We start from the raw sequence: 11,773 nt of genomic DNA on the forward strand, positions 1-11,773 counted from the left end.
TGTAATTTTTACATTCTGACGAAAAATAAAAAGGATTATGAATACAAATAAAATAAAAGAAGCCTCCCGTGAGTTACTACAAGCTATAAAGTAGATTTAAAAAACGTTTTATAGAATAAAAGCTCACTGCGGGACGTTGTAGAAATGCGTGTGTGCACCACGACAAAAGAGCCTCATTCACTTTACATTGGGTTGTTTGCGTGGTGCCGACACGTAAATGTAGCAGAATGCGTGACTCCACCACGCAATGCGGTGTTAAGGAGTCGTGGTGGAGTCACGCATTCTGGTGAGATCAGGTTGGTTTGTCCTCTGCCTGAGAGTGTGTTCCCAGGTGTGTTGCATTTAGCTCCTTAATTAGGAAGCTCACACTCTTCCTTTGAGCCACATTCTCAGTGGAATCACACCCTAGGCTCCCTGTCGTCTCCACCTGCTGGACTGGAGCCAGATGGGAATTGCATTTCTCAAGCTCTGACAAAACAATATGCCGTACATTTTTGCATACATTCACAGTAAATATGTATTCAGTATGATAGCTGTCTAACAGAAGTTAAATCAATTTCTCATTTATTCTGACAATGTACTTAACCCCAAATAAAAGAACCCAATACAAAGAGGTGTTAATAGTGAAGTCACATTGTAATAAAAATAACTCATCTCTTGAGTTTTCTTTTTGAGCTTTGCTAAAAGCCACTGTGTCAAGTGTCCATCTTGGGTTGCCGTCCGGAGTTGTCCAATATGGCGGACCATCTCGCACATGCGCAGTACCGATCGGGCAGGGGGACGGATCCAAGCCCCCAGGAAGTGCGCCGGACTCAGATGAAAATATTCGTGCTGGCCAAACGGCGGTACTACACTTCCGTTTGGTTGCCAGGCCCGGAAACACTTTTTCTCATTGACTTACATGGGGAAAGAGTGGTCTGTAAATCGTTGGATAATTTTTTTTAAACTAAATAAACTACCCAGTATGAACACATTTATAGCCCTAATTAAAAAACATTCGTTCCTCAAGTTGTAATAATGTGCTAATAACGTTATTCTGAGCGTTATTTCCCTCTGCATTATGAACGCGCATCTAACTCACGGGACCGCGCCGCCCGGCACGTTACGTGTCCCGACCATAGACTGTATATAAATGGACGTAGTGTCCGTGACGTCACCCATAGGATTCTGCAGAGTTGCCGAGAAGCTCTTAGTAGGCGGGGTCGGCCACTAACGGCTTGACAGCAACGTCAGAGTCTAATCCCGCCTGCTCCAAATAAGGGCAAAGAGGCGGAGCCGAGGCGGGACCTGCTGCCTCCGAACTGGAAGTAAACAGAGCTAGCTCAGGCTAAGAAGCTAAGCTAACATGAAATACATGCATACCAAGTACTGCTAACAGTGTAGTTCCCCATATAAACGTAACATTCATAATCAAATGAGACAATCTGCAAGAGAATTAGCTATATTTTGTTATTCTTAATGCTTGTCATTCACACGTTAAGAAAATAAGTACCGATACATAGCAGAACAATTGTGGCGATGTTCATCTTAATAAGCCTTGTTCAACATAATTTATTTAGCTAATGCTACAGCAGGCGAACCAAGTCTGCGTTTCGCTGCATTCCTTGATCTCCAGTTATAACGATGGACTCCACCGCCTGGACCTAACGGAGCCGCAGTGGGCTAGCTCCGGGACGCCGGCTGGAGCTAGCCCCCTGTGGCTCCGGCGGCCACCACTGGGATAATTTGTCCCCCTATTAACATTTGCTCCCGTTTAGCATTATGGGCGTCATAGCCATAGACTATAAAAGTCTTACCCAAGGCTGAATCATAAACTAAAATGTATATGTATGCATAAAGGGTTACGTCCTTCGCTGGCTAATAATTAACAAGCTAAGCTACCAAGCACACAAATACCTGCGAACGGGGTTAACATGTATAATATTATCATTTTAGACTTCTTGGAAGGTCTGTTAGTACATTCAAGCGCACAGCACGACATTTTAATTGTCTGGTATTTGTAACAATATTCCCTAAAAGGCACAATCAGCACGAACACGGCTAAAGCTAAAGGGTCAAGTACAGTACTATGACTAACTAACGTTGTTGCCACTATGGTTGTAGACCTAGCAGAGTGGACAAGTTGCTGTTAGCTGACAGTGAGGCATGTACATGTCCATCAAAGTGACCACGCCCTAATTTATGCAAAAACGTTAAGACCTAATATAAATAAAAGGGTCGTGTTAGAAAACAATTCACTCACAGATTCATAATCATGAAGGTGGAATCTAACTATATCGATAATAATATTTATTGCATCCATGGGTAGAAACATGTTTTTTTCTGCTGTAAAGTTGGGCATTTTAACATGGGGGTCTATGGAAATTGCTCCTTTCTGCAGCCAGTCCCTAGCGGCTCATGTATGAACTGCAGTGTGTGGCACTTCCGTATTGGCGTCCCGGCTGTTCCCCAGAGTTTGCCGCTTGGTCCCGACCAATCGGAGCACACTGTGCTCACAGGGAGGGGGGGGGGGGGCTGGAGCTATTGGAGCTACAACGAGCTGTAAAAGGCAGAGAGTGAAATGCAGTGAATACACGTAGTTTACAGAGATGCTGTTTGAGAAACCAATGTGAGTTGCGTTTATCTTTACCCATGGATGCACAATAAGAAAGAACGGACCCATATCGTCTTACTGCCACCCTACGAAGCTGTAATAATGGATATATTGCACATGTTTGCTGTAATTCATTATCATACTACATGGGCTGTATGATTAAATCTTCTACCGTAAATGTTGTATTAAATAAAGTTAATATTACTTATTATTATAAGTATATATACACTGAACAAAAATATAAACGCAACACTTTTGTTTTTGCTCCCATTTTTCATGAGATGAACTCAAAGATCTAAAACATTTTCTCCATACACAAAATAACCATTTCTCTCAAATATTGTTCACAAATGTGAAAAAATCTGTGATAGTGAGCACTTCTCTTTTGCCGAGATAATCCATCCCACCTCACAGATGTGGCATATCAAGATGCTGATTAGACAGCATGATTATTGCACAGGTGTGCCTTAGGCTGGCCACAATAAAAGGCCACTCTGAAACGTGCATTTTTGCTTTATTGGGGGGGTCTTGGGGGGTCCGAAAACCAGTCAGTATCTGGTGTGAGGGGTAGGATTAGGGTTAGGGGTAGGGTTAGGTTGAGGAAGAGGAAGAGCGCTCTCGGTAGATAGGTGTTTAAAAAAACATTAACAACCTCCGTAAACATAAACCTTATAAAAACTATTTTAAAAGCATCATAAAACCTCCGTAAGGACAAGACCGTTTCAGACGAATGGTTAAAAAGTGCAGAGCGGAGCCGGACCACGGAACGGCGGCAGAGTATGTTAAAAAGCAGATCTCCCCGTCCCAGGATCTGGAGGGTGGTGTCTGTGTGTGTGTGTGTGTGTGTGTGCGTGCGTGCGCGTGCGTGTATCGATGCATCTACGTGTGTGTGCGTGTGCGGAGCTTGTCCCAATGGAATCCATAAAATACCCGAAATGATAGGGGGATCTAAAATGGCCAATTTAAAAGTGATTCCAGTTCTATTCGTATATAAGCCATGCATAGAAGTGTAAGTGCAGTTAAAACACAAGTGCAATGATAAAAATACAAATAATTAAAACAATCTCCCCAGTAATATTAATTTAAAAAGTAAAGGGAGTGTTAAAATTAACTAATAATAATAAAATAAAGGAAGGCACACCGGGTTAGTAAAATCGTATACAATGAACTGGATGTCACTGAAAAACAAAAACCACTAAAATCGAGGTCGGGTAAGTTTAAAAGATTCCAAAGGGTAGGTGTTTTGGCTCTGTTTATTTAAAAGGGTGGCAGGTAGGTGAAGACTTCCTCTCTGCGGGTGGTTTTCTAGCCTCCAGGTAATAAAATAATTTAAAATAAATATAAATAAACAAATAAAAGCGTCCCTCCTCATGTGGCTTTGATCATTTTCAGATAAAAACATACACATATATACATTTAAAATTATAAAACATGTAAGAAGTAATAAAAACATAAATATGAACACCATTAAGATAAATAAGATAGTGCTGAAAACATGCGATAAAAATGTAGCACACCAATACAAAAAGTCCAGATGAGGAGGATCTATAAATAATTAATAAATAAATATAAGTGCTAAAATACGTGGAGGGCGGATTAAAACAGGCTGACACACCCGCAGAGAAGGGAATTAAAATCACCCATCTGCAGGGGAGAGACCCTGGGGGGAGAGGAGATCACACAGGTTATTAAAGTTGATAAAACATGTTTAAGTGGTGGGAGGCGGACCCATCAATTATATTTTTCATTTAGTCCGCCCGGGTCAATGGTGCCCAGGCGATGGATCCACCTCCGCTCCGCCGCTCGCCTCTGGCCCGTGCTCCAGCCGCTGCTGCTCTCCAGGCCCATTGACTGCACACTCTGGAGGCCATGGAGTTTAAAATGGTTGTATAAAACGCTCGTGCCGTCCCCGTCTCTAATTCTATATTGTTGTTGTTTAATTCTGAGGCTGATCTCATTGCGCGTTTCCCCCACATAGAGTCTCTGGCAGGCCTTGCACCTAATTGCATAAATAGCGTTTTTTGTTAGGTGTCAAGGCCTGCCGTACATTGCTCCCCTCTCGAGAGAAGGGATTGAAAACGTGGGGGAGGCGAAAGAAACCAACCTCAGAGACCCGAGGCGCCTCCCTAGTTTTAATGCTTTTATTTAGTTTTGTGTGGACCAGGAGGTCCTGGAGATTTTGGTTATGTCGGTAGGCAGAGATCAGCCGGCACGGTCGCAGCGCGTCACAGTCACCCCTGGCCCCCTCAAAATTGGCCTTTAGTTTGCCTGAAAGGCTGGTCAGGCTCCCTGAGTAGGTTGTGATGAGGGGGACCAGGGTAGGGCCGGACGGCCGGGTGGAGATGTCTTTATATTTCTCCATGAAGGTGCGGCTGACCTCCGCCTTAATGCTTCTAAGGAAGCGCCTCAAATAGCCCATATGTCTCAGCGCACTAAAGAGGATTCTGGTAGCCTCCTCCACGTCCTCCGCGAGGGTGCATATCCTGTGGAAGCGGATCAGCTGGGACTTAATCAGGCCTCTGTACGTGTGCCCAGGGTGATAGCTGGTTTTATGGAGGAGTGCGTGGCGATCTGTGTCCTTAAAGAAAACCCTGGTGGTGAGTGTCTTGCTGTGGTCGCTGGAGCTGCGGAAATAGACCCCAGTGTCGAGGAACTCCACAGTGTGTATTTAACTGATGTTTGAGTTTTATTTTAGGGTGATGTGTGTTGAGGATGTCTGAGAAGGTGAGGAAGTCCTGTTCTGTGTGATGCCAGAGGCCAAAGATGTCATCCAAGTACCGGAAGTACAGAAGGGGTTTGAGGGGGAGTTTAGTGAAGACCGTTTCCTCCCAATGGGCCAGGTAAATATCCGCGTAGGCTGGCGCATATTTCCGGCCCATCGCACAACCACACAGCTGGAGGTAGTAGTTATTGTTGAACATGAAGTCATTGCGGGTGAGTGTGAGGTGGAGAGATGTTCACAAGTCTTTTTTTGCAAGTCCAAGTCAAGTCTCAAGTCTTTGGTCATGAGTCCAAGTCAAGTCTCAAGTCTTTGTGGGGTGAGACTTGATCAAGTCTCAAGTCTTTGGTCACGAGTCCAAGTCAAGTCTCAAGTCTCTAAAAAAATAAAAGTCTCATGTCTCTTCTGGTTGTAATAAGCCTTCTATTGTCTGCTGCTATCCAGTCTGTTAAGAATACTGCACAGCTATATCGCTTAGCTATATCGGCAAGCGTCAGCGCACGCCGCTGTGTGGACGGGCCGGAAGTGTTTGTAGTTGAACCTAATTACAAGCGGTACAGCCGCAGGTGTGCCGCTGGTCGCCGTTGTATTACTACGAGGTAGTAACAGAGGCGCGCACGTCTGCGTAATGAGCCCGGCTAAAGTAACTGGATGGCCTACCTGCCTGTCAGCCTTCCATCTGGGCACAAACTTATCTCGTGCCCTCATTGGTCATGTGCGCGTTCGTGTGTGTTGGAGGAGGCGGGCTCTGTAAGGAAGTAGCAGCCTCTAGCAGATTATCTCCGGTTGTGTATTTTCAAATTCTAGCGATTTCGAGCCGGTTTCTCTCAAATGTACCTACCCCACCTTTAATACGCCAAAAATAGAAAACACAATGATTGTTCACGAGTCCCAACACACAAGTCCAAGTCGAGTCTGAAGTCTTTTGGTCACGAGTCCAAGTCAAGTCTGAAGTCTCTGTGTGTGCGACTTAAGTGCGACTCGTCCTGATTTTCTCTGGGTGAGTAGATGGGGTGTCCTTCTATCACCCTGCAGTGAGATGAGTCTTGCATCAGAGAGAGATTTCGTTTTATTCTTATCTAAACACAGGGCTGATAGCTCATATATGGGATTGCAAAGGTCTTTTATTTTGAAACTCCACATCAGAATGTCCTGATTTTTTCTGGGTGAGTAGATGGGGTGTCCTTCTATCACCCTGCAGTGAGATGAGTCTTGCATCAGGGAGAGATTTTGTTTTATTCTTATCTAAACACAGGGCTGATAGCTCATATATGGGATTTCAAAGGTCTTTTATTTTGAAACTCCACATCAGAATGTCCTGATTTTTTCTGGGTGAGTAGATGGGGTGTCCTTCTATCACCCTGCAGTGAGATGAGTCTTGCATCAGGGAGAGATTTCGTTTTATTCTTATCTAAACACAGGGCTGATAGCTCATATATGGGATTGCAAAGGTCTTTTATTTTGAAACTCCACATCAGAATGTCCTGATTTTTTCTGGGTGAGTAGATGGGCTGTCCTTCTATCACCCTGCAGTGAGATGAGTCTTTCATCAGGGAGAGATTTCGTTTTATTCTTATCTAAACACAGGGCTGATAGCTCATATATGGGATTGCAAAGGTCTTTTATTTTGAAACTCCACATCAGAATGTCCTGATTTTTTCTGGGTGAGTAGATGGGGTGTCCTTCTATCACCCTGCAGTGAGATGAGTCTTGCATCAGGGAGAGATTTTGTTTTATTCTTATCTAAAACACAGGGCTGATAGCTCATATATGGGATTTCAAAGGTCTTTTATTTTGAAACTCCACATCAGAATGTCCTGATTTTTTCTGGGTGAGTAGATGGGGTGTCCTTCTATCACCCTCCAGTGAGATGAGTCTTGCATCAGGGAGAGATTTCGTTTTATTCTTATCTAAACACAGGGCTGATAGCTCATATATGAGATTTCAATATGAGATTTCAAAGGACTTTTATTTTGAAACTCCTTACATTTTACATTTACTCGTGGTAGTTATACGTAGTTTGTTTTAAATAATTATTGATCACATTATATAGTACATATTTCTTAATTTAATATGTTTGGTTTGTTTTTATAGGTGCTTTTGTTATTGACCGAGTAAGCGCTGGGATTTTACCGTAATGCTTCTAATATTCGCGCACCCCAATATCACGTGCGGGCTGGCTTGACTGTGTTTTCCCAAGTGGAGGCTGGCTTGACCGCAGTAGAAAAAGTCCCTGGGGGTGGATTAGGCAAATGAAGCCGCTGATGTCACTTCTTCTTCTTCTGCTTTGGGTTTACTGGCAGGCTGCAAACCACTTCACGGCGATTTTTCCAAAACATTTTTTTGTCTGGAGCCGCAAAACATATTTCATAGTTTTTTATTGTTATATCAGACAAGAACTACAGTTTTTTGCATTTATTATGCTATTTATTACATGATATAAAACTGTTAACCTCTAATAAGAAACAAAGAACTCTTATAAGGAGAATTAAAAATACTACACAGGCCTACTTTAAAATAAAAAACACAGCACTTGGGGAGTCCTCTGCACATTTGAAGGGAAAACAAATATTATTAAAATGGGCCCACTTTGAAATAAATAAAACATATAGCTGCACCCTAAAAAGAGTTAAAGGTAGGGTAGGTAAGAATGGAGAAACCAGCTTGAGTGCGCTAGAATTTGAAAATACACAACCGGAAAAAATATGCCTCTTCCTTCAGACTTTCTTACAGAGCCCCTCCTCCAACACACACGAACGCGCACATGACCAATGAGGGCACGAGATAAATTTGTGCACAGGTGGAAGGCTGACAGGCAGGTAGGCCATCCAGTTATTTTAGCCGGGCTGAGGCAGATGATTGGTCGTGCTTTGTACAGCGCTACGGCTTCCACAGATTAATTTTTGTATGTATTTATTGTCAAAGCATTTAATATATTCATTGCTATCGGGACGTTAAGAGCATTCCATGGAATATAAAAAAAGTGTTTTCTCAAATAAATGACATACCCCATTGAATTATGACTGCCGGTCGTCAGCTGTCTTCCTCTCCCTCGTAAATGCTGCACCACCGTTGACAACTTCTCTCTACATATCAGACATACCGGTAAACCAGCATCGTTTGCTGTGAAAGCAGATAACTCTGTCCACGCAGAATTAAATCCTGTGTTCCTCCGGTACTTTTCTTTTATTTATCCATAGTTCGCTCATCGAGCCGGGGGTTATTCGCCTCCAAGAAAAGGCGCTCGCGCGGGACCGGAGCAGGATGTGACGCATATTGTAGTTGACCCAGCGCCATATAAGAGGCTTCTCAATACTCAAATTTCCCCTCCTCGACTCCCCTCCTCGAGACTTAGTCCCGCCCACAGGAGATGCGAGCGGAGGACCGAGGAGGGGAACCGGGGAAAGAGGAGGGGAAGCAGCAGACGTTTAAAGAAATGAGAACTCCTCTCCTCTGAGCGGTCATATTAAAGCGACGTCCGTTCATTATTACGTGGCAACAGCTGCATCAGCTGTCGAGTGTTTTGTCATATTTTATAATCTCTGTTAGATCAGCTGAACATTGTTCCCCCACATATTTACCTTGAATTCATTGAGAGTGCGGTATAATGAGACAATAACAGGCTACAGATGCGGACACACACACACAAATATATTTATATAAATATATGCAATTTAAAGTATGAGAGCACTCTCATAATAACGTAACACAATCAGAGACTGGATATATCCCCCCCCCCTCTCTCTCTGGTCGCTGAAATGGGGAATTGAAATTACGGGCCAAAAGTTGTATTTGCAAGTATTAAAAGTAAGCAGAGGACACCAAACCAACTGAGACCTGTCTGTCCGCCGCATCTGCGCACACACTGTACCACACACACACCTACACACTGTACAGGACATACCTACACACTGTACCACACACACACACACACACACACACACACACACACACACACACACACACACACACACACACACACACACACACACACACACACACACACACACACACACACACACACACACACACACACACACACACACACACCTACACACTGTACCATACACACCTAAGCTCCTAAAGCATAATCAGGCTACAGCCGTTGTGTATTTTAGTATGTGAAGCACTAAATGTTCTTAGAAAAATATCGACTCTTTGTTTGTATATATCTACTAAACTAAAGCAAATAAAGAGAGTAGGTCTGTTATACTGAGTGATATTTATTTTACACACTGCTCTGCTTTCTGCAGGACCTCACAGCTGTTCTCACTGTAAACATCGCGTTGCGATGAGAGCAGTTTCTAAAATAATATCCAGGGGATGCATGCAGAGCTGTCATTGGCTGAGATAAGTCCGGCCGTGTGTCACGCCTCCACCGTTCCCGGAAATGCATCCGCGGAGGAGCCGTGGAGGAACCATCAGTGTATCCTCGGTTATAGCTCCTCCAGAGAGCCTCCTCGACGCTCGATCCTCGGTCCTCGGTGTGCATTTAGAGAAATGAGACGTCCTTCAAAATGGCGCGCTGAAATTCATTTCCGGGTCACTACCGGAGGACCGAGGAGTCGAGGAGTCGAGGAGGGGACATTTGAGTATTGAGAAGCCTCTATAGATAGAAGAGTTACGACACCGGAAGTCCAAAAACGGTTATCGTCACGTGGTTCATGTAGAAGAGGATCGTTCCCCGGAAGTTCATGGCGGGCAATGTGAATGCATTGATAACAGGAGATAGAACTACGATTTTTGTTAATTATTAGTGAATAAAGGTTTTGATTTGCAATATTTATACAACAAATCGATATGTGTATGTATTTACATCAATATGTTTTAAAAAATAAAATCGAATTTGCTAATATTAAGTGATAATATTAGGATTAGTGTGAACAACTAGTTTACATGTTACTAACAGTGCCTTGTTAAAGAGCCTGTTGCTGTTTATTTATAGCTTTGAATTCTTTCAAACCAATATTATCTTCTTAAACTTGTATGGTAGTCAGGAGCATCACTTTCTAATGTTTATTGATACATTTAGAGGGAGGGGATCTAAAGTAATGCTTTAAAATTCAGATTGGATTCATTTCTACCATTTTCTTAAATTCATGGTAGTTTCAGTAATCCCCTGGTAATTGAGGACACAAGTTATCTAAATGACTAATGTCATCTTTATGGCTTTCAGAAAGGACAGGAGACCGACAGGTGACTATCAAAGGACTAGCAGCAGCAGCAGCAGGACTAGCAGCATATGATGATAATGATGATGTTAAATGTGTTGTTTTAGGAACATCCATTACAAATACATGGAATTCAATAAACATTGAATAGCATATCATGCAGTTTGTCGGTGCCTTTTCCTCCGTGTTGTCCTGGTTTGCTGTGCTGCCTCCTAGTAGCCACCATGGTTTGATGTGCTGCCTGGGGATGCTCAAATTGCTCAGAGAAAGGAGTACGAATGTACGGCTTCCCCACTGACACAGAGCGGAGGAAAAAATGGCTGGCTCAAGTCAGCAGGAGCAATTTCACGACCAACAGCAACAAAATATGTGATGTAATTATATACAAACACTGCATTTGCACTTTTTCACAAAACGAAAACCACACCATTGGGAAAGCTTAATGTTTTGTTTAATACAAAAAAACAGGGAAAGGCTTGAAAAACACTGAGAGTTGAGACTCAGGGTGCAGGGTGAGGGTCTCAGTGCAGGTATTCAGGCTCCATTGAATCCCCCTCTGGTTCTTGTGCTGAAAGAGGGAGTAACAGACAGGAGAAAGGGTTATACACACACAGCACACCTATTGGATGGGAAATGCCTTGGGGAGATAAGGTGTTTACTTATATAAAACAGTAGTATTAAACGTACTTTGTGTTTTCACTCTCACTTAAGTGCCTCTCCCTTTGCCATCAATCCAGAATCAGCTGAGCTGCAACATAATACAGACAGGTAATAATCAACAGAATCACAAGGACACAATATGGCTCTGCTAAAAACACTCACTCTTACACGCACCAAAGTTATATTTATCTAATATTTAACTCCCTCCACCCCCGCATACAATCCCGTTTAGAAGCCCCTCTTCTCTAATTCAACATGTTGGACGAAATGACATTAAGAGAACGGAATTTACAATTAAAAGGCTGTTCAACGTGTGTTGCTAACTTGCTTCGGTATGCTAGCTTAATCTGTTATCTGTAAACGTTCCTTAAATCTACTAATTTAGGGATAATCCACTGACATCCTTTAATACACATGTTCATTTGAATCAGATGTACTGATAATATCCGCAATATAAATCTTTAAACTTCTTCTTACCTTTAAAAGTCCGTCACGAACGGTGTATTATGCTGCAACTCCACAGCTCTGCCAGCCTTGGCGCTAACTTCCGGGGAACGATTGAGAGGCTCCACGATCCGCCATTGCTGTAAAAAAGTGGTCCATTGGAGTGAACGGAGATGTCGTAACTCT

At 43.0% G+C, this 11,773-nt stretch overlaps 1 long non-coding RNA gene across 1 annotated transcript; it reads right to left on the reverse strand.

Annotated features, from left to right (window-relative positions):
• Positions 1-10,917: 10,917 nt before the first annotated feature.
• LOC139435605 (uncharacterized) lies at positions 10,918-11,773 on the reverse strand. The gene is made up of 3 exons (XR_011644830.1): positions 11,621-11,773; positions 11,171-11,231; positions 10,918-11,051 (listed from the first exon to the last, which is right to left on the reverse strand). It is a non-coding gene; the product is annotated as an uncharacterized lncRNA (long non-coding RNA).

This window comes from Pseudochaenichthys georgianus, chromosome 17 (assembly GCF_902827115.2).
Source record: "Pseudochaenichthys georgianus chromosome 17, fPseGeo1.2, whole genome shotgun sequence".
Lineage (NCBI taxonomy): Eukaryota > Metazoa > Chordata > Actinopteri > Perciformes > Channichthyidae > Pseudochaenichthys > Pseudochaenichthys georgianus.